This window comes from Pituophis catenifer, unplaced genomic scaffold (assembly GCF_029215685.1).
Source record: "Pituophis catenifer annectens isolate HBS135680 unplaced genomic scaffold, rPitCat1.0.hap2 SCAF_5, whole genome shotgun sequence".
Lineage (NCBI taxonomy): Eukaryota > Metazoa > Chordata > Lepidosauria > Squamata > Colubridae > Pituophis > Pituophis catenifer.
The window spans coordinates 64,105,566-64,130,611 of NW_027256885.1; the positions used below are offsets into that span (position 1 = coordinate 64,105,566).

The window sequence follows — 25,046 nt, forward strand, 5'->3', positions numbered from 1 at the left end:
TTCCCAAAACATCTTCTGGCTGATGATTGAACTTTGGTTGCCTAGCTACAAGGGGGGGTGGGCCCTAGGGTTTGTTTCAATTTGATGCTTCGTGCGGTTTTGCTCCAGATCTTGCCTAACTTCTGCTGTATTCATGTCAGAGTTTAGGCAGCGTAACTAGTATTATGAGATAAACCCAGGAGCATAGACACAGCACACAACACACAGATGTCAGTGTTCCAAGTTAGGCTCTCTTCCAGCGCTGACATGAATGAAATGAAACAGAGAGCAGAAGCGGTGATTTATTGCTGAGATGAACTTTTACCTAGTTTTCTGCATGCAATAGATAGTGTTACCTGGGTGACAGAGGGTGGGGGCAAATTCCTGTGAAAAGAACGTGCCGAGACGAAGAGATGGATCTGCATGATGGCCAATGGGATATTGGGGTTGGAGAGCGGAAGGGGAGGTTGTTGGAAGGAGGGGCCAGTTTGGCTGCAACCAGAGTTTAGGCATGTCGTGTTTTTTCTATTCTTAAATAAAAGAGTTTCATTAGAGACTTTGCGTTCGAGAATGAAGTTTATTTAAGATAGCACCGAAGCCTGACAGACAGCCAAACTCCCTCAAAGCCAGGCTGGCTGAGTTTAAATCATCCCGTTCCCTCCCCCCCCCCGACGTTATGGCTGAAGCGAAGCTCTCAGAGGAAAGCCTGCTTCAAGCAACGAGTGGAGGAGAAGTGGTCGTGATCCCAGCCAGTTTGGAAAGTACGAAGGCTCAACTCTCCCCGCCTTCTCCCTCGGTAAAACTTCAAACAAAGAAGCGTGAACCAGATAAGTACCCGGGGACTGTGCCAAAAGCCTCCGAGGCTGAATTTCCCTTTCCGAACGTAAAAGACAAGGGAAAACCCCTAAGTGAATTGGGCAGGGCATCCTGGCTATGGGAATGGGAACAAGCCAGAAAACAAACTAAGTGCCAAGAAATTCTAAGGAAGCCACTCGAAAGCCCCATAGATGAGTTGAAAGAGAAATTTGACCGTGCCACCCTTCAGGGGGAGGGGCCATCCTGCAGACCCAAAGAAAAGAGAGAACCAGTCTGGGCTGTTGACCTGAGGGGCCGTAGGCCAAGGCGCAGCCCTTCCCCCCTCCACAGCAGGAGAAGGAGGAGCCCAACGACGCATCCATGGGTCCCCCCCCTCCCAGCAAGCAGCAAAGCCTAGATGAGGCAGCGCCTCCCTACCCCAGGATGAGAGACGAGGCAGAGGACTATCAACACCGAGGCCGGCCCTACAGAGCTCAGCACAGAGAGGAGAGGGCAGAGAGGGAGGAGCCACCCCAGTTCAGAGGGAAGTTTGATGGTGACCCAGACAACCTCGCCCAATTCCTCGATTCAGCTGAGATATACATAGAGCGTTTTGGACACCTTTACCCTTTCCCCAGAGCCCTAGTGAATGCTATTTCGGAAGGGCTGGAGGGAGAAGCAAAGAGGTGGTCAGCATCCCTCTATAAAAACAGGGGCCCCCAGCTGCAAGATGCGGATGGGTTCTTGCAACTATTGAGAGCCTGTTATGAGGAGGAGGAGGAGCACCCCTATGTGGAAGACGAGCTCAAAAACCTAATGCAGAAGGGGAAGCACATCAGAGAGCATATCCGTGAATTCAGGAGAGTTATTGGGACACTGCCTCCCCTACCAGAGCGATTGCTGGTGTATTTTTTTAGAACAAGCCTGGATAAGAGAGTTTCCCAAGTGACTGCTTATCATGACATCCCAAACTGACTCTCTGAATGGTTCCGGGTAGCGATAAAAGTTGACAGAGGGTTACGGGCGAGCGACCCGTCGAAACCACCAGAGGGAAAGGAGAGAGGCCGACCAGACCAGGGGCCACTCGACAGACAAGAAACCCCAACATCACAGCCCTTCCACAGACCAACTGCCCCACGGAGCCCACTGAAATGCTACCGATGTGGGGGGAGCGGCCACATAGCAGCAAGATGTGGAACGCCTAGACCGGGACCAGCTCCACCGCCCAAAGCATGACCGGAACGAGGGCCCAAGCGCACCACCCACGTACTGCGGGGAGCTCCCCAAATCCCGGAGTTTTTCGCTCACCTGACCGAAACCAGAGGAACCCCAGAGGAGGGAGATCAGTTCCCCGAACCCTATGACACGGAGGACGAAGGCGAAGATGACCCGATGGTGAGTGGACCTGTCCATCCTTTTCTTTTCCCCATATGTCTGACAGCCCCCAAAACAGGGGCCCAAGAGACTTTCCAAGCCCTAATAGACTCTGGTAGCACATGGTGCCTAATCAACCTACCCACAGTCCTGAAATTGGGAATCCGAGCTAAACAACTCAAACAACCAATTCGTTTTGAGCAAGTTGATGGGTCCCTAGTGGGGGGAGCGTACGCCACACACTTGACTGAACCCGTGAGACTAGAACTAGCAGATCACTGGGAGACGATCCGCTTTATAATAGCCCCCAAGATGACAGAACCAGTCATATTGGGACTCTCGTGGCTGGACAAATGGGGCCCAATCATTTGGTGGCAAGAGGGGACCCGCAGACTGAGAATAGCAAAGGGGCCCCAACCCCTGCCGCCCCGACCAGAAGAATTCCCTCCCACGCTGAGACCCCAAAGCAGCCCTCCACCACAAAACAAAACACCACCAACACAAGGGTCCCTCCCAGAAGGTACAGCAAAGCAATTGGCAGCCGCACCCACCACCGCCTGTAATGCAGATCAGATCCCAGGGGAATACCAAGACCTTGCAGAGGTATTCAGCGAGGCCGAGTGTGACATTCTGCCCCCCCACCACGAGACCGATTGTGCCATCGAGATTTTCCCAGGAGCTAAACTACCCAAACCTAAAATGTATGCCATGACGCCCCGAGAAATGCAGGAAATGCGGGACTACATAGACAAAAACTTACAAAGGGGATTTATTGAGCCAGTAAAACCAAGGGTAGCAGCGCCGGTCATGTTTAAAGAGAAAAAGGACGGCTCCATGAGACTGGTGGTCGACTTTCGAAGTATCAACGCTGTTTGCGTACACGACTTGTACCCCCTCCCCCACATGAAAGACATGCTAGCCCACCTAGCTAAAGGGAAGATTTTCACCAAACTAGACCTTCGAGAAGCTTATTGTTGTGGCCCCGCCCTCTGAGCCTATCCCATCGGAGGAAGAAAGCTCCGAGCATGAGGAAGGGGAGTCAGCCAGGCCTCCCTCTCCAGGCCCCTCCCCTCTGGCACTGTCTCAGATGCCGGCCAAGGGAGAGGAGATTAGCAGGGAGACAGGTGTCTCGGATGAGAGTGAAGGAGAGACATCATTCCTGGACGCATGCCTCCGAAGGCGTGATAAACGATTGCAGCAGCTCAGGAGGCGTGCTAGGGATTAGAACTGAGTCACTGGACCATACCCCAGAGACTATATAATAGAGGGTGGTGGCCAGTGATCCCTGTGACGAACAAAAATAAACCTTGGATAGTCACTAAAGCATCGTCCGAAACTGCGGAGAGGAATATTATTTTCTGTTGGACTCTTGTACGCTGAGTATATTATCTTTCTGTTTCTTTGGAAATAAAAGCACTTGGCAGACAGTGTGTATATCGCTGCCAAGTTGGAGATAAAGACCTGGGTGTGTGCCAAGTGCTTCCTTAACCCTCGGCTGGCTGTGTTTGTGTGTGTGTGTGGATGGGGACAGATCACTTATTACCGAGTACGCATAAAGGCAGGAGATGAATGGAAAACAGCATTCAACTGCCCCCTGGGTAGTTTCCAGTTTAAAGTAATGCCCTTTGGATTGCAAGGAGCCCCAGCAGTGTTCATGCAGTTAATAAATGAAGTCTTACATGAACACCTTTACAAAGGGGTCCTCGTCTACCTGGACGATATTCTTATCTACACAGAGACCATAGATGAACATATACCCCTCGTCCACCAAGTACTGAAAAAACTGCTAAGGGCAAACCTATATGTCAAACTGTCAAAATGCGATTTCCACCAATCACAGCTAGACTACCTGGGCTACCGAGTATCAAATGAGGGGATAGAGATGGACCCAGCCAAGGTCCAATCAGTTCTACAATGGCAGCCCCCTCGCACCCGCAGACAACTGCAAAGTTTTCTAGGCTTTGCGAACTTCTACAGACAATTCATCCCCGCGTTCGCGAAGATTGCCAAACCTTTGATGGACCTCCTAAAGACAGGAAGCCCAGTGATGAAACCTCACCCGGGACAACCCCTACAGTGGGACCTGACCTGCCAACAGGCATTCGAGACGCTGAAAGGGATGTTCGCGAAAGAACCCGTCTTAAAACACCCGGATCCGGAACAGCCTTTTGTCATCCAAGCAGACGCAAGTGATGTGGCAGTAGGAGTCGTGTTACTCCAAAAGAACAACCAAGGTGATCTACAACCCTGCGCCTACACCTCCCGCAAACTCACCGATACAGAAAGGCGATGGGCGGCGTGGGAGAAGGAAGCGTTCGCAGTAAGATGGGCCTTGTTGACCTGGCGGCACCTACTAGAGGGAGGCCAGAAACCATTTGAAGTCTGGACTGATCATAAAAACCTAGAGGCCCTAAAAACCCCACGGAAACTGTCACCCAGGCAAGTATGGTGGGCACAATATTTCAATCGTTTCAATTTTGAGCTAAAGCACATCCCAGGAGGGAGAAATTTCCTGGCTGACGCCCTCTCCCGGATGCCCCAATACAACAGTGAGCGGGAGCAGGTAGTGAATGCCATCATCCCCTCCACCCAAGCTGCGGCTCAAGTGATCACCAGACGGCAACAACGTGACCAGCAAGGCAGACTTGCAAGTGACTTAACTGCAAAATTAAAAAATGAAACGCTGACAGACCCCTGGTATCGGGACAATCAACATCTCTTGACAAAAAGAGATGACCTAGCATGGAGGGGGACAAAGCTCTATGTCCCACAGACTTTACGCATCCTGATTCTCAAAAGGAGCCACGACGTTAAACCAGCGGGACACTTCAGGTTCCTAAAGACACTGCACCTAGTACGAAGGCAGTTCTGGTGGCCCCACATGAGAAAGGACGTAGACAGTTATGTAAAAAGCTGCACCATTTGTGCCACAATGAAGACAAGACCAGGGTGCCCACCTGGACTGTTGCAACCAGTAGCTGAGCCAACAAGACCATGGGAGGAGATTGCAATGGACTTTATAGTAGACCTACCGAGGAGCAGTGGAAATACAGTGATCTGGACTGTAATAGACTTATTCTCCAAACAGGCACACTTCATTCCTTGTAGTGGACTGCCTTCAGCCCGCCAGTTATCCAAACTGTTCCTGAAACACATCTACCGCCTACATGGAGTCCCCAGGAGAATCATCTCCGACCGAGGGGTCCAGTTCACAGCAAAGTTCTGGAGGGAGTTTCTACGATCCATAGGGTCATCCCAAGGCCTCAGCTCAGCATTTCACCCAAGCACCAATGGGGGGGGTAGAAAGACTGAACGCTATGATAGAACAGTACTTAAGATGCTACGTCGACTACCAGCAATCCAATTGGGCAGACCTCCTATCTTTTGTGGAAGTTGCATATAATAATGCTGTCCACAGCAGCACGGGGCTAACCCCGTTCAAAGTAGTGAGTGGCATGGATTTTGTCCCCATGCCAGAGTACCCGAGGGAGCCCCCTTCCTCAGTCAGTTTGACCGACTGGATGGCAATGTTGAGAGAAACTTGGGAGAATGTTAAGAGGGCGCTGGCAAAGGCGGCTCAATCTTATAAGGAACAAGCAGACAAGCACCGAACTCCCCAAAGACCATTTCAGTTGGGAGAGAAAGTTTACCTTTCCACCAAGTACTTGAGACTTAGACTCTCGAGCAAGAAACTGGGTCCAAAATTTATAGGACCATTTCCTATAATAAAAATAATCAACCCTGTTACAGTGCAATTGCAGTTGCCACGGCTTTTGGGGAAAATTCACCCCGTTTTTCACAGTAGCCTTCTAAAACCTGTAGTGGGGTCTACTTTAAGGCCGACGCCACATGAACCCCCTGGGCCCCTGGTTGTTGGGGGCCAAACACACTACGAAGTGCAGCGAATTCTTGATTCAAGATGGCACAGGGGGCGCCTCCAGTACTTAATTAAATGGAAGGGCTACCCGTTGTCAGAGGCTTCCTGGGTGAAGAGCACAAACATCCAAGCTGACCGCCTTATAGCAAAATTCCATGCAGACCACCCGGGAAAGCCGGGAGGGGGGGTGCGCAGCCAAGGAGGGGCTAATGATACTTATCTTGTTGTGCTTTTCCCTATGGGGTAGGTTACGTCGCAGAAGTGAAGGGAGAGGGGCCGGATGTCAGCGTTCCAAGTTAGGCTCTCTTCCAGCACTGACATGAATGAAATGAAACAGAGAGCAGAAGCGGTGATTTATTGCTGAGATGAACTTTTACCTAGTTTTCTGCATGCAATAGATAGTGTTACCTGGGTGACAGAGGGTGGGGGCAAATTCCTGTGAAAAGAACGTGCCGAGATGAAGAGATGGATCTGCATGATGGCCAATGGGATATTGGGGTTGGAGAGCGGAAGGGGAGGTTGTTGGAAGGAGGGGCCAGTTTGGCTGCAACCAGAGTTTAGGCATGTCGTGTTTTTTCTATTCTTAAATAAAAGAGTTTTATTAGAGACTTTGCGTTCGAGAATGAAGTTTATTTAAGATAGCACCGAAGCCTGACAACAGAGTCTTTAGATGAATAACAGTGGTTTATATACAGCTAAATATATACAGACTTATACGTGGTAAATACCTTATCATACAGCTACTGACACAAGGAGAGCAATGAGATACACGACAAGAGAGAACATGAGGAGAAGAGAGACGCCCTCTAATGGCTTCCCTTATATAGACAATGTTACCCAGCTTCTTAAAGTGGCAGTAACCCTGCTGCCTCATTCCCATTGCATCAGCTTCCGGTTGCCTCCTCTTACAACCTCTCATCAGCTTACAGCTATTAAATCTACATACCCTGACACTCCTCCCATTTAAAGCTGTACAGCTGATAACCCGAACACTTTAACATAGTTCTTATATTTTTTTTACAGATACAGGTTTAGTTAACATATCTGCTAAATTACATTCACTGGAACAATGTTGTAATTTGATCAGTTTCTCCTTTACAGCTTCTCTAACGTTACAGTATTTAATGTCTACATGTTTACTTCTATTCCTAATACGATCTCCTGTCACCATTGTTATACATGCAGCATTGTCCTCAAATACTGGAACAGCATCTTTTACATTTACATTCATTGTTCCGCTCCCCTTTTACTGTTCCGCTCTGGACTTTGTGATTAGCCTGAAGAGGCCAGTTAACTCTAGCAAACAGGTTTTCATACAGATCAAGTTTATTATTGGGCATTCTCAAATCAAAGACTTACAATCAAGACGAGATTCATCCATATATTCATAATCTGTCCCATTTCCTAGTGTAAAAGGACGGTAGATCTGTCCCCCTGTTCAGAAAGCATGTTTCTCTCCTCCGTGGCAATTTGTAATGGCTGGGGCTTTGTTCTACACCCAGGCAGAGTGCCTCAGTGGCCAATCAGACACACAGATATGGTCACATGTCATGGACTACGTTTCCCATAATGCAATCTCTCTCTACATCTCCCACAATGCAATCACTTAAGGAGACAGTTCTTAATTCTTAAAGTAACTAATTTACTATCTAAACAGCACACTCCCCACCTGGAATTATAAAATTCCACTATTAACTAACAAATTAGCTGAGTTAAACAAAGGCATAGCATAAAACAAGACAAACTTAACTATATAATTGACTAAAGTAAACAAAGTTACCTCATGAATGAATCTGCTTGTTTCTAGGGGGAGGGAAGAGTGGCTGTTTGATTGAGTGTAAGTGGGAAGTCTTGTTAGCTGTGTGCGTGGGAAAAACCGGTTAGATGGTGTCCGCTAGCCTTGGAAGGCAACTTATGTAGGAGAAGGAAAACTCCGATCTCAAACCTCCACTGCCTTGTGGCTATACCCATCTATGGGAAAGTCTTCAGGAGTCAACCTCGAGGCAAAACCTGGAGTAGGAGTCCTGGAGTGAGGAGGAGTGCTAGAGGAGTAATACCTCTCTAAAAAAAACCTTGGTCCAGCTGGCCCGGCTGGTAGTACCTCGTAAGGGTCCCTATCCAGGGTTACAGGAGAAGATGGTTAACTGTTTTTTTTTATTATTATTGAAAAGTTTTACAAAGAAAAAATTTCCCCCCTTTCTGACGATTTACAAGAGATAGATGATGTACGTAAGACAGCTGCCATTGACATGGAGTTGAGCAGACTGCAGATGGACATCATTGCCCTTCAAGAGACAAGACTGTTAGACTCAGGATCTATTAAGGAGAAAAACTTTTCATTCTTCTGGCAGGGAAAACCATCAAACGAGTCTAGGGAAAATGGGGTTGGCTTCGCGGTCAGAAACACCCTACTAGGATCCATTACTCCACCTGCTGCAGGAAGTGAAAGAATTCTGTCCTTGCAGCTCCACGTATCCAGCAGGGCTGGTTACTCTTATTAGCGCATATGCTCCGACACTATCATCTTCAGTAGAATCCAAAGACAAATTCTATGACGATCTGGCTGCTACTATCAAGAAAATCCCTGAGAAAGAACCACTGTTTATCCTTGGCAATTTTAATGCCAGAGTTGGAGCTGATTATACAGTAGTTCTTGGCCCACTTGTTTAGGTCAGTTCGGCGTCGGAAAGATGAACGAAAATGGCCAACGACTGCTGGAGTTTTGCTGCTACTATGGACTTTGCATTAGTAATACATACTTTAAAACAAAGCCTCAACACAGAGTCTCTTGGAGACATCCAAGATCGAAGCATTGGCACCAGCTCTACTTGATTCTTACCAGGCGCTCCAACCTCCCCAATATTACAATCACACGCAGCTATCAGGGTGTTGATTGCGATACAGACCACTCCTTGGTGTGCAGCAGAATAAAACTGCAAACAAAGAGATTGCATCACTCGAAGAAGGAAGGAAGACCATGAATTGACATCAACAAGACCCGCAATCAGGGCAAAGTGCAGGAATTTGCACAAGCACTCAAGGAAACTCTCCCAGGCCCAGCTGAAGTAAATGCATCTGAACGATGGGAATATTTCAAGAATGCTGTTTATAACACTGCCTTGTCAGTATTTGCAAAAGAGATCAGAAAGACAGCAGATTGGTTTGAAGCCCATTCGGAGGAGTTGACACCATCCATCGAGGAAAAAAGGAGAGCTCTAATTGCATATAAAGCCTGTTCCAGTGAGTGCAACCTACAGGTTCTGCGAGCTGCTCATAGCAAAGTCCAACAGACCACCAGGAGATGTGCTAACGATTATTGGCTGCAGCTTTGCTCTCGGATCCAGATAGCAGCTGACACAGGCAACATCAAGGGGATGTATGATGGCATCAAGCAGGTCTTAGGTCCAACACAGAAGAAATCTGCCCCTCTGAAGTGTGCTACAGGTGAGGTTATCCAGGACCGAGCACAGCAGATGGCACGCTGGGTGCAGCACTACTCTGAGTTATATTCCAGATAAAATGTGGTAACTGAAGAAGCATTAAATAACATTGAGTGCCTACCTGTCTTGGAGGAGCTTGACAGTGAACCAACTTTAGAAGAACTGGACTCCCTTGCCTCTGGCAAGGCACCCAGGAAAGGTAACATTCCTGTCCAAGTTCTGAAGTGCTGCAAAGAGAACATCCCCATTGAACTGCATGAAATCTTCTGTCTTTGTTGGAGGGAAGGTGAAGTACCACAGGACACGAAGGATGCAAATATTGTCACACTGTACAAGAACAAAGGTGACACGGGTGACTGTAACAACTACCGCGGCATCTCTCTTCTTAGTGTTGTAGGGAAGCTGCTTGTCCGTGTCGTACTGAAGAGGCTCCAGGTGCTTGCAGAGAGAGTCTATCCAGAATCACAGTGTGGATTTCGAGCCAACAGGTCCACTACTGACATGGTATTTTCCCTTAGACAGTTGCAGGAGAAATGCAGGGAACAAAGACAGCCACTTTTCATAGCCTTCATAGATCTTACGAAGGCTTTTGACTTGGTTAGCAGGGACAGCCTTTATAAAATTCTCCCCAAGATTGGATGTCCACCTCAGCTCCTCAACATCATCAGGTCCTTTCATGAGGAAATGAAGGGCACTGTAGTTTTTGATGGCTTAACTTCAGATTCTTTTGATATTCGAAGTGGAGTGAAGCCGGGCTGTGTCCTCGCACCAACTTTATTCGGGATCTTTTTTGCTGTCATGCTGAAACATGCTTTTGGAACTGCAACAGAGGGTATTTACCTCCGGACCAGATCAGACAGAAAACTCTTTAATCTCTCTGGATTGAGAGCAAAGTCTAAAGTCCAGCTGAAATGCTTACGGAATTTCCTCTTCGCTGCTGCTGCTGCTGTCACTGCTCACTGCTGAAGACTTTCAACAATTTATGGACAGTTTTAGCAAGGCCTGCCAAGACTTTGGACTAACAATCAGCCTGAAAAAAACACAAGTCATGGGTCAGGACATGGATTCATCTCCCTGTATTACAATCTCTGCACAAGAACTGGAGGTCGTCCATGACTTTGTGTACCTCGGCTCAACTATCTCTGACACTCTCTCTTTAGATACTGAGCTGAATAAACATATTGGTAAAGCAGCCACCACATTTTCCAGACTTACAAAGAGAGTATGGCTTAATAAGAAGCTGACGGAACATACAAAGATCCAGGTCTATAGAGACTGCGTCCTGAGCACACTCTTGTACTGCAGTGAGTCGTGGACCCTTTACACACGGCAGGAGAGAAAGTTGAACACCTTTCATATGCGCTGTCTCCGACGAATTCTTGGCATCACCTGGCAGGACAAAGTTCCAAATAGCACAGTCTTGGAACGTGCTGGAATTTCTAGCATGTATACACTATTGAAACAGCGACGTCTATGCTGGCTTGGGCATGTCGTGAGAATGGCTGATGGTCGGATTCCGAAAGATCTCCTGTATGGAGAACTAGTGCAGGGAAAGCACCTCAGAGGGAGACCACAGCTGCGATATAAGGATATCTGCAAGAGGAACCAAAAGGCCCTGGGAATGGACATTAACAACTGGGAAACCTTGACCTTGATCGTTCAGCTTGGAGGCTAAAGACGCAGCATGGCCTTCTCCAATTCAAAGAGACACTTGTTTGGCAGGCTGAGGCAAAGAGGCAGTCCCGGAACCAGCGAAATCTGGGGGCTGGGCAGGGGACAGAATGTATATGTCCTCAGTGTGGAAGGGATTGCCACTCTCAAATTGGCCTTTTTAGTCACACTAGATGCTGTTTTAGGACCTCTTTCTAGAGCACGATATCATAGTCTCTTGAGACTGAAGGATGCCAATGAATTGACTAAAGTAAACAAAGGCATAGCATCAAACAATGCAAACAATGAGGTAGACACAAAGCATGCAAAGCTTGAGGTTCAATCTTTAAGTCTTTAAATTCGGTCTTCCTTCGCAGCAGTACCAGGTCGGTGATTGGCCTGGTGTAGAGCTTCTTGGTGGAAGTCAGCGGGTCATAGCCTGACTCTTGAGGCTTTGTGATCTGAACTTCGACTTGGTGAACTAGTCCATCAGAGCTGGGTAAGACTTGGTGCACAAGTCTCATGGGCCATGAGTTCCGATGCGCATCCTTGTCTTTTAACAAGACAAGGTCTCCTTATTCGAGGTTAGGCTCTTTGCTGGTCTGCAACACTGTTGCTCCTAAGACAGGGTTGTTTGTTAAAGTCGTGAAATGTTAGTGGCATGGCTTCAAGTGGGATGCTCTCCCATTACTGAGAATGGAGGTTGCAAGGATATTCACCTGGTTTGGGGCATGCAGCTGGTTGACATAAACCGTTCCTAAGATGGCCCATCCGAGTTCTGTCCTGAGGGCAAATGGAGAGCCTGCTGGGCGTTTGACCACTGCATGGTGAGGGAAAGCTTCGGGGGCGTCCACTCCCAACAAGAGCAGGATTTTGGCTTCAGGTCTAGGGCAGGAAAGAGATTAGCCATGTGTCTCAGGTGAGGTATATTGCTTGCTACCTCTGGTGTTGCAATATGACTGCGATTATCTGGTAAAGCGTCCTATTCTAGCAATGGTGGCAATGTGAATTTTGCACTCCCATCTATTGATTCTATGGAGAATCCAGTGCCTTTCCTCCCCGCCATGTGCTGTAACCGAGTGCATGTTGATATCATGAAGTGCATTTCCTTGGATGTCAAAGCGGTCGAAGAATGCTGACCTGGCTAACAATTGATTGCTTTGCGTGTCCATTATCACATACATCTTCATGGCTTCTTCTGGGCGTCCAGCTGGATAGACTTTAGCTAGGCAGATCTGGTGGCATGAGCAAGGGGATGGTGAGTCACCGCATACTGACGTGCAGTTGACACTCGTTGCCATATCTGGGTGTGCTTTTTTGCTGTGCTGAGACTCCTTAGTCAGAGGAGGGGTAGGAGTCGGCCTTGGTGTTGACTCATAGTCTGGATGCAGGGCGGTTGGGTGCTGGTTGCTTTGGCACAGGTAACAACGCACCTTTGCTGTGCAATCTTTGGCCACGTGATCCTTAGATTCACAGCACTTGAAGCAAACTCTGGATTGATCAAATCCTTTCTTTTGTCCAGGGGCTTCTGGCGGAATCCCCTGCACCTATTCAGAGTGTGCGAGGTCTTGTGTAATGGACATAATAGATTTCCATTTGTTGTCAGAGGTTCATGTTGAACTTTCTTCGAAGGTTCCTCATCTGAGTTCCTTGTGGGCAAGGTGGCGACCTGTGTTTTATGCACAGACATGGAGATTTTTCCTTTTGCAGTCTGCTCTGGGCTCTTGGTCGAACCAAAGGTCTGGCTGGCCTTTTTGGTAGCTGGAAACCATTTTTCTCTAATGCCAAAGCTTTCAGGGTCAGTGTATAGCTCCGTTTGGTAGTCAACAAATTCTTCAAGAATAGCGAAGGATTTTTTTTCCTGAGTCCTTTGCCTTGTAAGCAGCAGCTAGTTGGACCCATTCTACACCTAGCTCTCATGGCAGTTTTTGGACAACAGGCTTTTGCATCAGATACTGGTCTAGGCAGGTAAGTCCCGGCAAGTTGGGGTCCTCTTGTGCTGTCCTCGGCTGTGTGAGGACAGAGAATTTCCACAGCATGTGCGGTTCTCTGCTGCTGATGTCAGGGAAGTTGTTGACACGAGCCAAGAGCGAGGACTCTGTTAATGTAGATACGCCATACTGTCAGTCGAGCATTTTCCAAGCTCACTTAAGGGCGGTGACTGGGCTGCTTAGGTGGGCTGCGTAGACATCTCTTACTATTTCTGCAGAGTCTGGTCCCAGCCATGCCAACATATGCTTGAGCTCTTCGGCTGGACGCAACCCTTCATCACGGATGGTACTCGTGAAAATGAGCTTCCATAGCAAGTAACCTTTTTCCGGGTTGTCCGAGAATTTCTGCACACCACTAGCTGCCAAATCCAACTTTCCCCATCAGGGTGACTGTTCTACATTTCTTCTTGTAGGATTCCTCTGGGCTTCAGAATCGTCGTATTCTGGAGGTGGTTACCTACTCTCCAAGGAGGTGACAGGGGCATGTGCCAAAGATGGCTGGTGTTTTCCTGTAGAGTACTTCATGAGGAGGTTATCTTTCCATGATACAGAGAAGGGTTGTACACCTTGCTGACAGGCAGACTGACCGTGTTCATTGGACCAACATTGAGGCTGTGAATTGAGGCTACCTGTGTACTGTCCTGCTGAGGAGTATTCTGGTTGCCCCGTGTTTCTTGGTTTTTCGGGGTAAGTTGTCTACTTCCAAGGGAGGAGTCTCGTGATCCGGATCATACGATATCAGCCGTGTGAGTAGTTTGTAGACCCGGTAATTGAGGTTCTCCTCCTTGTCCCTGCTGTGGGGAGTTCTGGCCATCCACGTAAGCCCTGACATGCTCGTATGAGTTCTCCTTCTCCAACTGTCCGGGATTGAAGCAGAACGAAGCTTGGTTAGCCTCTGCCTGTAAAGCAGGCTACCTTTCCCTTTGCCTCCCGTTTGTGCTTCAAATAATCAAGTCTGGCCTGAACTTTGGCCATTTCCTCCGTTTGTGTGGCCTGAGCTTTGGCCAGTTCTTCTTTCTGCAATTGCTCTTCTTTTGCCACACTTAAGGTTGTCTTGGCCGCCACAGCTTCGACTCGTGCCTTTGCATCTTTAGTGGCTAGATTCTCTGCTATCGAGGCCCTGGACCTCTGGCTATGATGAGAAGATGCTTTGGATGAATGGTAGGAGCCTGAAATGGAAACTTGCTGTGAAATGCTGCTACCCATCCCAGAATGGGATGACTTGTGAGGGGGTGCCACGTGTGACTGATGGGATGGTGTATGCGAACGATGGGTTGCTTTGGACTCGGCCTTCTTGTTTGCAGCTTTCTTGGAAGAATGAGCAGCAGACGGGTGTGAGCGTTGGGGTGAGGAGGCTTTCTTAGAAGAGTGAGTGGAGGCCTCATGTGGCTGCTGGGATGGCACATGCTACTGATGGGATACCTCGGATTTGGCCTTCTTGCTCATTGTGTCCTTCATCTGAAGATCGGCTTGAGGCTGAAGATCGACTTGGGGAAAGTCTTTTTTGCTTAGAAGGAGCTTCTCTTGCTCTCTGTTTAGCAGCTGGAGGTGTTGTATGTTCTCCTGGAGCCCCTGGTCTTCTAACTTCGTCTGGATGAAGATGAGGTGGCGTTCACAATCCTTCCATTGTAAATACATCTTCTCCTTATCTTTCTCCAATATGCAGATGCACCCGGGGGAGAGCGCCTCTTTGGGGGTGTCATAAAAATGTATCAATTTCTTCCAGGATCTTTGATGGTGTAGATAGTGCTTATCCCATTCCTCCAACAGGCTCAACCACTTGGCTTCGGTAATCTTTCTACGTGGCCTCAGGTCATAGGTTTTCTGAGGTGCCTCTGCCTCTTTTGAAATTTGGAAGTCCAATTCTGAGTTTGTATCGAGGTTAGGCAGGGAGAGGATCGGCATTCCTGGTAAATCAGGTGCTTCTGTCATGATTGGAGAAGACTCCATGACATCAGGTTCTTCATGTCAAAATCAGTTGGGAGTACCAGCTCTTTTGTCGCGTCAGGGGCCTCTGCCATGGCTAGGAAGAGTCAAGAGAATTTCCTGAACACTTTTAGAAATGGCAATGCAATTCACTTTTTGACCACTAGGATGTGCTGCATGCGGTAGGGTTGGCAAAGAGAATGTTCTGGACAATTGAAGATAAGTCACTGCAATTCACTTTTGGCCACTAGAGTGAGTTGCAAACTTTAGAAGGTGTCAATGCAGGTTGCTTTTTGACCACTAGGGTGTGTTGCAAACCTTAGGAGGAGGCGTTGCAGTTCACTTTTTGGCCACTAGGGTGCGCTGCTTGCATAGCTTTAATGCTGGTTTGTAGTTTGCAGATGAGCCACCAGAGGGCGCTGTAACCTAACTAATGCTTGGGTTAAACTGGTTTTAGCCTGTTCCTTTGTATAGAGCTGCAAAGCAAATGTCCGATTTGGAAACCCTAAGAGGCTTTCCTCGAACTTAGGTTCCTTTGGACTTCAATTGCTTGCCCTATAAAGGGGATTTAGCCTTTCCAGTATTTTTGACAAGAGTCAAAGAAAACAGCTAAATTAGTAACTCAGATTCTCTGCAAAACTGGGGGTTTTCTTAGCCTCGCTTGTTAGCATTGTAAAGCTATTCCTTCTGCCTTTATGATGTAAATGAACTGGCCAGGCTGGGCTGTAGGAGCTGCTTTTATCATGCAAATTCTATCTCCATGGAAACCACTCCTAGCCATAAGAGTCTACTTGCTTTGTGCAGAAAAAGCTTTCCTTTTCCTTTTACTGCCAAGGTAAGCGTCTCAGAAAACATACACACAAAATCTTTCCAAAAGAGATTCAAACATGCAGTTCCCGGGGGGCCCTTTTTAGCATGGCAATCTTCTTAGTTAACACAACAAAGACTTCCTCTTTTGAGGCAAGGAGAACTTTTAACTCTTTACTTAAACAAAGTCTTTTGTAAGGAGAGAAGTAGCATCTTTTAATTTCTCTGCCAGGGCAGCTGCTCTTAGTTAAATTCAAACGGAGTTTGGGATGCAAAGAGAAGGCATGCAAACATCGCTCTTCTCACTCAAACAGGATGTCTCTCTTTGTTTTGTAGGAAGGGAACACCACCAAGACAGTGTCAAAACCTCATCAACTCATGAAGGGGAAAACCCAGACATAAGGAAATGACCTTCCCAAAATAGAACACATAGATATCAGAGTCAGATAGAATTAAAAAGGAAATCCCAGGAAACGATACACAAAGACTCTAGACAAGATCAGGAAAGAAACTATTAACAGCAGAATAAAACAAAAGGTATGGCAGGGGATTAACCAAGGAAAAGATTTAATCAATAACCCAAAGCAATATGATAAGAGTCAAACCGGGGGTAAGGGCTTACCAAATAATAACATGATCATCTTAAGGGAGTGTTAGAAGGGAGGAGAGGTTTCCCCCCCGAGGATTCGAATTTCCCGGCTGGGAGAGCGTTCCGGCGCTGCGCAAAATCGCGAGAGAAGCAAGCTGCGTGAAAGCAAGTTTTCTTTATTTTTCAGGAAGTCAGATCGAGCGATGTCGCAGACCAGCGTTCCTGGGTGAGCTGACATCGTTACAAGGTAAGCATGCATTCTTATACTTTTTGATACAAAGGAAATTCTTTGTTTCTTTTGTTACTTTTGTGGGTCTTCCCTTTGTGTGTGTGTTCTTGGATTGCCCTGTTTTCTTATTCTAGTTTTTCCCTACTTGAAACTGGGTGGTGTCTGGGCTATCTGGTCTCATGTTCTTTTGTTTCCTTCTGTTCTTATTATTTGCTCCTTGCCTTAAGCTGATCACGTTGTTATCAAGTAAGCCCTTACCCCCGGCTTGACTCTTATCAGATTGCTTGGGCTATTGATTAAATCTTTTCCTTTTGCTAATCCTCTGCCATTCCTTTTGTTTTGCTCTCCTAGTTTCTGCTGTCTTGATAGTTCCTTTTCTGGCATGTCCTGAGTCTTTTGTGTGTGTCATTTCCCTATGTCCTCTTTTGTTCCTAAATGGTCCTGATGTTCATGTGTTCTATTTTGGGAAGGTCATTTCCCTATGCCTGTGGCCTTTTGCCTTTCTAAGTTTGTTTGTACCTTTCTGATCCTGGCACTGTCTTGGTGGTGTTCCCTTCCTACAATCCCCCATTTTTTTTTTTTTTTTTTTTTGTTGTGTGTGTGTGTGTGTGTGTGTGTGTGTGTGTGTGTGTGCATGCCAGCGTTAAATAGATGTTTCTTCATCCTCCTTTTCTTTGGCAGGATCTAGGTCTGAATAAATTTGATACTCGTGGTCAATTTGGACCATCATGAGGGCTGTTTGATTATGTCCTGCCTTTCTCTGGGGGAGATCTGGCTTACATGCCCTTATGCAGCTAAGGCAGGGAGGGATGCAATGACAGAGACAACACAAAAGGCCTCCCAGTACACAGATAGTGACCGCACCTGTTAGGGCGATTTTGAGCCAAGAGAAGTCTGGTAACCAAGAAAAAAGCCAAGAAAGATCTATGGATGGATGGCTATGGCCAATGTTTTGTGCCAGTTCCTCTAGGTGGTTGACTTCTGTGTCTACAATTTTTGAGTTTTGTTCCAAGTCAAAACAGCACAACCCTTTAAATTCTTCGCAGCCATGATGGTGTTTTAGTAATAAATAATCAATCGCTGCGCGATTCTCAAGGGTGGCCTCCCTGACTTGTCTCAATTCTCTGTTTAGGGCATCCAATGCGTGGGAAGTCGAATTTAAACTTTTTGCTAGGGTACATGCCAAGCTATTTAGGTTTCTGGAATTTCGGACTGCTAGTCCTGGCACTCCCACTAGCGAAACAGCCAATGAAACATATTCTGCTTTAGTGAGTAAACTTACTTGAGAGTCACAGTCTGCCTCTAGGGAGTAAAAAGCTCTCCTGTGTCGTCTCTGTAGGGATGGCATTAGCATGGTCAGTTTCCCTAAGGTGCATGGCCCTCCTGTTGAGTTGGCTGGCAGATATGAATAGGCTTGAAGTCCACATAATATGAACCAGCCATGAGGCAGCCTTAGATAACTGTAAGAAAAGGGAATCTGCTCTGTCTTATTGCATGTCAATTCTGTATTATTTAAATTGAGGCAGTTCCCTTTTGTTGATTCGTGGCACCCATAGACTTCAAAGCACCAAGGTGAAGCCGAGACAGCAGTTATGTGGAGAGTGTACATGTCTAGGTTTTTCAACGTGGAGATGTTTCCCCACTCGTAAATGGTTGAATATGGGTGTGTGATGGGAAAGTGTTTAAGCCATGTGTGGTTAATTAAGGCCTGCGGTCCCATTGCTACCCCCATTAAGCATGTTTTTAGAATATCTTTCACTGAGTTTCCTCCTGTTAGGCAGAATTCTGTAGTGTTCAATATTTCCCTCGCTAGGTACTCCCATATGTTGCCTTTGTCTGGGATGAGGTTTGGTTCTAAGAATGTAGTTACCTGGTTTACAATCAATAATATACAATAGAGATTACATATGATGCTTACAATCAGTTTCCGTTTCCCCATTGTACAGTTTGATTCCCCCCCCCCTTTTTTTTTTTTTTTTTTTTTGAAACAATTATAAAAGGAAAAAAAACAAAAGAAGAAAAAAAGGTTAGTAGATATATCCCGGTGGTCCGGAAAAAGTGTCAATAAATGGTGTTAGTGCTCGGGTTCGTTGTTTTCAAAAAATGCTTGCAAGGTCCATTCGTCTGTGTCCGGATTTTTCGTCAATCTTATTGGAGGGACTGCTGGGCTATGGTCCACCACTGCAGGCTTGGCGTGTGTCCAGTGTAGCCAACAGTCTTTTTCCGCGATCCGGATGGCCGTCTGGGTAGTCAGTAGAACTTGGTACGGTCCTGTCCACCTGGGTTGTAATGGTGAAGTTCTCGTGAAGGACTTTATCCACACCCAATCACCTGGCTCGAACGGATGTAAGTTCTCCTCCAGGGGCAGCGTTTGCGTCAAGGCGCTCTGTGTCCACAGCTCCTGTAATCTTTTGTGTAAAGCTGAAAGGTAGGAAGAAAGGACCATATCCCCCCTGTCTAGGCTGAGGGATTCTGGGTCGAGACCGTGTAGTGTGTCGGGTGGGCGGCCAAACAAAATTTCAAAAGGAGAGATTCCCATATCCCGTCTAGGTCGTGTTCTTATATAAAATAGGGCGATGGGCAGGACTTGGGGCCAAGAAAGGTGTGTTTCTTGGCAAAGTTTAGCTAGCAATGTTTTTATCTCGCGATTCGCACGTTCCGTCCCGGAACACGAACGTGGAGAATAAGGACAATGGAGGTTTTGGGTTATGCCCAGAGCTTGGTAAACATTTTCAAGGACCTGCGCAATAAAGTGTTTTCCCCTATCTGTGTCTAGTATTTGTGGTACTCCAAATCTGGGTACAATGTCTTTAATGAGATGTTTAGCTGTCTCCAAGGCTGTAGCATGGCGACAGGGAAAAGCCTCAATCCAGTGTGTCAGCTGATCCCTACAGACGAGAGCATATTGATATCCATTAGCCTTGGGCAGTTGGATATAATCCAATTGTATAGCTTCAAATGGTCGCTGCGCCCATGGTCTGCCTCCCTCATAGATTGCCTTTCTAGATGTGCTGTTGTTGGCTTGGCATGTCTGGCAACTGCTGGTTACTCTGGTTGCCTCTGTGTATATACCTGGTGCATGCCATACTCTCCTAGCAGCATCCACTATAGCCTGGGTCCCACAGTGACCTTTTGCATGTAGCCTCTGACAGATTAATCGTATAAGGCGTCGCGGGGCAATGGGTCTGCCGTCCGGGACTCTCCAAAACCCGTCTGAAAACGTTGCCCCTAATTTATCCTCCCACATCTGTGTTTCCCCCTGTTCCAAGAAGTCCCTATACTGAATCTCAGGATCAACTCTCATAGCTGGGACAGTGATGTTGCGAGGAAAAGGTTCTGTAGCTACCCATTTGGCAGTTGCATCAGCATAATGGTTTCCTTTTGTGACTGCGGAGTCATCCGTTTGGTGGGCCTTACAATGGATGACTGCGATAGCTCTTGGTAACTGGATGGCTAGTAATAATTGGGATACTTGGGTGGCATTCGCGATTCGTTTCCCTGCTGATGTAAGGAATCCCCTCTGTTTCCATAAGGCTCCGGTAGCGTGGCAGACTCCAAATGCGTATTTGGAGTCTGTATATATATTAACAGATAGGCCCCTAGCTGCTTCACAAGCTTTTGTTAGAGCTATGAGTTCAGCAGCCTGGGCGCTAAGGGAAGGGGAGAGTGGTTCTGCCCAAATGATCTCATAGAGGGATACTACTGCAGCCCCAGCGGCTCTGTTCCCTTCATGGATAAAAGAGGAGCCATCAGTAAAAACTTCCAAATCCGGGTTTTGCAAAGGGGTGTCTGTTAGGTCCGGGCGGGGTAGTTCTGCGTCTTGTATTAAGTGGAGGCAGTCATGCAATGGATCATCTGTTTGATCTGTGGGTAGCAATGTAGCGGGATTTAAGGTGCTACATCTCTCAAATGTTATGTGGTCGGAAGTAAACAATTCAGCCTCGTATTGCGCTAAGCGTTGTTGCGTGAAGGCTTGGGTCTGGGATTTGAGGAGAATGGCGAAAACCTCATGAGGTACCTTTAACGTTAGAGGTCGCCCCAGAACTAGGTCCCTAGTTCTCTTTACTATTTCAACAGTTGCTGCTACTGCTCGTAAGCATGGCAGTGTCCCTTGGGCCACTGGATCTAGTTTAACAGAATAATATGCTATTGGTCTATGTCCTGGACCGAAACGCTGGGTCAGGACCCCAGACGCGGTGCCTAATTTTTCGTGGATGAATAAGGTGAAAGGCTTAGTGTAATCAGGAAGACCTAGCGTGGGAGCTGAAGCCAGTGTCTTTTTAATTGTTAAGAAGTTCTGTTCTAGGGATTTTGTCCATGTTACGGGGTCTGGCATGTCCTGTCTTGTTAGTTGTATTAAGGGGTTCGCCAGTTCCCCAAAAGATGGGATCCAGGGGCGGCAGAATCCCAGGACTCCCAAAAGCGCCCTGACCTGCCTTTTAGTTCGAGGACTCTTCATTGACAGGATGGTTTCTACCCGGCTTGGAGCCAATTTCCTTACTCCGGGACCAATAATGTATCCTAAGTATGTTACCTCCTGTTTCAGATATTGTAGTTTTGAGGGGGAGGCTTTGTGTCCCTTCTCTGCTAGTGATTTTAAGAGATGAAAAGTGTCAGTCCTGCATGACTGTTCGCTCTTTGAGGCCAGTAAGAGATCGTCCACGTATTGGATTAAAGTGGATCCTTCTGGCAGAGTGACGGAGGATAAGTCTCCCTTTAGGATCTGGGAAAATAGAGTGGGAGATTCCGTGTAGCCCTGAGGCAGGCGGGTCCAGGTATACTGCTGGTCTTCCCAAGTGAAGGCAAAAAGGTATTGGGAAGCGTGATCCACGGGAATACTAAAAAAAGCGGAACACAAGTCTATGACAGTAAAATGTGTAGCCGAAGCCGGCACTTCCGTAATTATTGTGGCGGGATTCGGTACGATTGGCGCTCGGGGTATCACGTGATTGTTAATGAGGCGAAGATCGTGAACAAAACGGTAAACTGGGTTGCCGTCCTTGTCTACCTTGGGTTTCTTTACCGGGAATATCGGGGTATTACACGGAGAAGTGCACTTGCGCAGAACTCCTTGTTCCAAGTAGGCTTTTATTAATTTGCGTATGGGTTCAATGGCTTCAGTGGGGATTTTATACTGTGGCATACAGGGGGGTGGTCCTGGTTTTACTCTGATCGTAACTGGTGTGGCTCCTTTAAGGAGTCCTACCTCTGTCGCATCCCATCCCCATAAAGAGGAAGGTAGGGTTGCCAAATCTGCATGTAATAGTGTGCTTTGAGTGGCTAGTAGAAAGGTTTTCCTTCCTGGTATGTCTAAGGCAAGGCCCCCTTTCCCACACCTGATGGTTGCTCCTAATTTACATAGGAGGTCCCTTCCAAGAAGAGAGACTGGAGATTGGGGGCATATGGTGAAAGAATGTTTCAATGAAAAGGGACCTACTTCAACTGTTACATCGTTTGTGTATTCTACCGGGATAGCTGTTCCTCCCACTCCCATTATTTTATCATGAGCTCCAGGTTTTACTGAGTTTCTGTGTGGTGGTTTGACAATTAAAGAGGCAGTGGCCCCGGTGTCTACCAAACAGTCATATTCTTTTCCCCCTATGAGGAGGGAAATCATGGGCTCTCCCTCCGGACCATTCCTTAGGGGAATTGCAAGCCCTTGGAGGGTAGCTGAGAATTCACCCTCGTTTGTTCCTAGTCATGAAGCTTGAGGGTTGTTTTCCCTTTCTATCTCCCAATGATTATTGTTCGGATTAGTTCGTTCTTTGTGATAAAATGAGGTGTTTGGAGGTAGGGGTGCCGTTGGTGGTTCCCTGCGGTAATGGTTTCTCTGGCTGTCTTGATTAAATGGGTTGTCCCTATGTCTAAAGTCTCGGAGGGGTCCTGTTTGTCGGCGGGGAGGGGGCTGGTTACAGTCCCTGCTTGAATGTCCTAATTCCCCGCATCGGAAACAGTGGCGGCATTTATACGCTGGGCATCCTGTCTTCTCGCACCTAATACATCGTTGCCAATTACTGGGAAACCGCCCTTGTGTTTGCCTGTTGTTACTGTGTATGGCAGCGAATATCTGCATTTCTTCCTGTCTTTCTGTCCTTTTCCTTCTTTCTTTCTCTAATTCTTTCCTTTCCCTTTCTTCCTCCTTGAGTCTGTCTCTCTGGTCATAAACGAAATTCGCAATTCTGCGCAATTCCGAGATATCTAAGGTGGACCAGTTAGAGACTATTCTGTGAAAGTGTTCTTTAATATCTCGGGCAGATTGGTCAACGAAGGCCGAGGCTAAAATCCTCTGGTCCTTCTGGCAGTTCACATCCAGGTGGGCATAAGTTGTGGCTGCCTCTATAAGCCTGACCCAGAAGGCATCGGGGTTCTCTTGGTCCCTCTGGGTAACTCGCTGGAATTCTGACCAATTCAGGGGTTTTTTCCCGATCTGTTCCAGGGCTTCCAGTAGGTTTTGTTTTGCCCTGGTATAAGTGCCCCAGTGGGTGTCATCGTTATAGTCCCATTCTGGGTTCTCAAGGGGCCAGGCGACCCTGGGGCGGGTAGCCTGACCCGGGACCCTTATGACCGGTTGTTTAGCAATCTGATCCGTTTTTTCAAAAAGTTTTAACAACTCATCTTTTGTCAAAAAAACATGCAGTAGTTGGTTCATGTCCCCCCATGATGGATTGTGGCTATCTATAATGGTTTTTAGGGTCCTGATCACTGTTTGGGGGTCTGCTCTGAAGGTTGGGGCATCTTTCTTCCAGATTACTAAATCTGAGGCCGAAAAGGGTGTGTGTGTTAGAATGTAGTCAGTTTCGCCCCTCTGTCTCCCTGGTACGGGTCTGCTTATTAAGGGGGCCATTATCTTCGCTTCTCTATCTGTTTCTATCTTAGGTGTGTTATTTTCTATGAAGGATTCCTTATTCCTAGCTAGTTCGGCCCAGCAATACCAATAGGGTATGTGGCTGGGCTTTAGTCTGGGTCTAAGTGCTTTTAGGATTTTTATATCGAAGGTACCGCTATCAGGCCAAATTTGTTTCCCGTTTTCATCTCTAAGCAAAGCCCACTTTTGACACAATTTTTCCGCTCGTTTTCGATCCATGCCATTTAAAATGGGCATCCGCCTGGCGTCCCAGGCCTCGAGCAACTCTCCAATCGGGGTTCCTGCCACCCGTGAACTACCGCTACCCATGACCCTGTCTTTTTGCCTGAAGGATCACTTCAGCTTAGCCGGGTGGCCCGCCTCAAGTTTGCAGAGAAAAAGCTCTGGGAAGGACTTCGATTCCCTTACGAAGTACGGGCCCCTTCCGTAGGGAACTCGCCACAGTTTTCAGATCCAAAAAGGGGATCTGGGAGGACCTGCTGACCCCAGCAGTGAGTACTGGCCCCTCCTCACACTATCTCCGTGTCTGGGCTTTGCACCTTCTGAGATGTACACTGGGATTCCCTCTCGCAATTTATTTCCCCCTTCCACGCGCTTCTATTCGCTTGGCTTTCGTTCCCTGTTAGGCAGAAAGTCCTACGTTTGGCGATCCCCCCTTGCTTTCTCTGTTCTACCGGTCACGGCTCGGTGGAGCTAGCAGTAGGCAGAGGTGCGGCTAGGGATCGTTCAAAGGGGTAGGATCAGGCTGCTGTCCAGGTGAAATCCCACATGCACACACTCACTCACACACTCTCATACGCCCCGTATTCTAGGGATTTTATTGTAATTTAAAGCGGTACTTACCTGCTTTCAAGCAGCTGTTGAGGCAAAGGCTCAAAACTCCCTTTACTACCCGACACCTCCGGGCAGGGTCCGTGGATTTTTCCCCGGACAAAGTGGTCCGTGCCGGCTGGGATGAATCTCCAGGCCCCGTCCGGTGGCTGGGTTGGCTGGGAATTCTTCGTGGTCGCCAATTGTTAGAAGGGAGGAGAGGTTTCCCCCCCGAGGATTCGAATTTCCCGGCTGGGAGAGCGTTCCGGCGCTGCGCAAAATCGCGAGAGAAGCAAGCTGCGTGAAAGCAAGTTTTCTTTATTTTTCAGGAAGTCAGATCGAGCGATGTCGCAGACCAGCGTTCCTGGGTGAGCTGACATCGTTACAAGGTAAGCATGCATTCTTATACTTTTTGATACAAAGGAAATTCTTTGTTTCTTTTGTTACTTTTGTGGGTCTTCCCTTTGTGTGTGTGTTCTTGGATTGCCCTGTTTTCTTATTCTAGTTTTTCCCTACTTGAAACTGGGTGGTGTCTGGGCTATCTGGTCTCATGTTCTTTTGTTTCCTTCTGTTCTTATTATTTGCTCCTTGCCTTAAGCTGATCACGTTGTTATCAAGTAAGCCCTTACCCCCGGCTTGACTCTTATCAGATTGCTTGGGCTATTGATTAAATCTTTTCCTTTTGCTAATCCTCTGCCATTCCTTTTGTTTTGC

The 25,046-nt window shown here is 47.4% G+C and overlaps 1 long non-coding RNA gene across 1 annotated transcript in view; it reads left to right on the forward strand.

Moving 5' to 3' along the window:
• Positions 1–24,722, forward strand: part of LOC139317500 (uncharacterized) — a 284,565-nt gene extending 259,843 nt beyond the window's left edge. Inside the window, exons 2-3 of the long non-coding RNA XR_011600459.1 lie at positions 16,616–16,675; positions 24,662–24,722. This is a non-coding gene — a long non-coding RNA (uncharacterized lncRNA). The remainder of the gene's footprint in view (positions 1–16,615; positions 16,676–24,661) is intronic.
• The last annotated feature ends 324 nt before the right edge of the window (positions 24,723–25,046 follow it).